Consider the following 1,269-nt stretch of genomic DNA (forward strand, 5'->3'; position numbering starts at 1 on the left):
ATATTGCAAGACATGAACAAAGATTAAAGACATATGGCAATGACCAGATTAAAAAGTTAATTTGATACAGTTGTCTAATTAAAAAATGTCCAGATGGATCTGCTAAACTTTCTCTTTTGATAAGTACCTTTTTTGTGTTTTCTTATCACTTGTAGCAGATGGAAATTAACTTTTTTAATATAATTTTGCTCATGGAAGTATAGGAAGGACTTGCATAATGCTGCTAGTAAAACATAGTATTTGAAAGCTAGGCTCAGTATGAGAGTGTGAAGGCTAGCTTATGCTCGCAGGCTCTTTTATTTTATTTTGAAGTAGATGCTTTATTGGTAAAAACTAAAAAGAAAAAGAAAAATCTGTGAGTGTAAACCATTCAACTTCACAAGTATTTTCAAAGTTTGATACTGTGTAAATAAGGTATTTGGTAGAGAGATAACAATATCTATTGGTTAACTTTTTTTTAAGGAAAGCCTTTGTAGGACAAAGATACCAAACCTTTTTTAGTTTCCTTTTTGATAGTGCTGTGTGAGCATTAGTCAACAAGGGTTTTACTATAGGTTTTTCCCTCATCTTATTCATTCAATTTATCTTTTTTGTAGTAGTATCTCCTATGATCATAATTTTGGGGGAACAATATGCATCACATGTGTTTTCTCTAGATCATAGACTTGGACAGTAGGACTACAAGCATTGTAATAGTTGTCCACAAAGTCATTTTGCTCAGTAGTTTTGATATTTTCATCTGACTTCACTCTTGTATTAACCTTTTGGTCAATCTGCTCTTAATTGAACATCTTAAATGTTCCTTCTATACTTCGACGAAGGAAAGCTCTAAGGTAAAGCACTTTTATAATAGTAGTTTTTGTCTAGAGATCAGAAAAGCAATAAGAATGAAAGTGAGATTTGGAATTTCTCTTTAGTCATTGCTAAAATTGTTGTGTCTGCTTTATATTGATGGACAGTAAGCAAAAGAGGTTATAAATTTTATAATTTTTATAATGACTTATTGCAGCTAAAATGAAGATGGCTGGCAGTTACATGACTTTTCATGCCAAAGAACTGAATAATTTCTTGTTTGACTGTAAGCTCTAAAAATTATTTTTATAAATATATGTGCTGATTGTGTGTGTTAGTATTATGGTTTATCCCTGTTCATCCATTTCTAAATACAAAAGTGATATTTTACTGCCCATGGTATGTTGTCCTTTCAATGTGCCGTGTTGTTTAGCAGAACAGTCAAGGTTATTCAAAGGATAAAGCTATATGGCACTG

General features: G+C 31.5%; 1 protein-coding gene across 1 annotated transcript in view; it reads left to right on the forward strand.

The window, feature by feature from the left end:
* Window positions 1-1,269, forward strand: part of LOC119592824 (rootletin-like) — a 148,678-nt gene that overhangs the window by 117,338 nt on the left and 30,071 nt on the right. The gene's annotated exons all lie outside the window — the stretch shown is intronic.

The sequence above is a fragment of the Penaeus monodon genome, chromosome 31 (assembly GCF_015228065.2).
Source record: "Penaeus monodon isolate SGIC_2016 chromosome 31, NSTDA_Pmon_1, whole genome shotgun sequence".
Lineage (NCBI taxonomy): Eukaryota > Metazoa > Arthropoda > Malacostraca > Decapoda > Penaeidae > Penaeus > Penaeus monodon.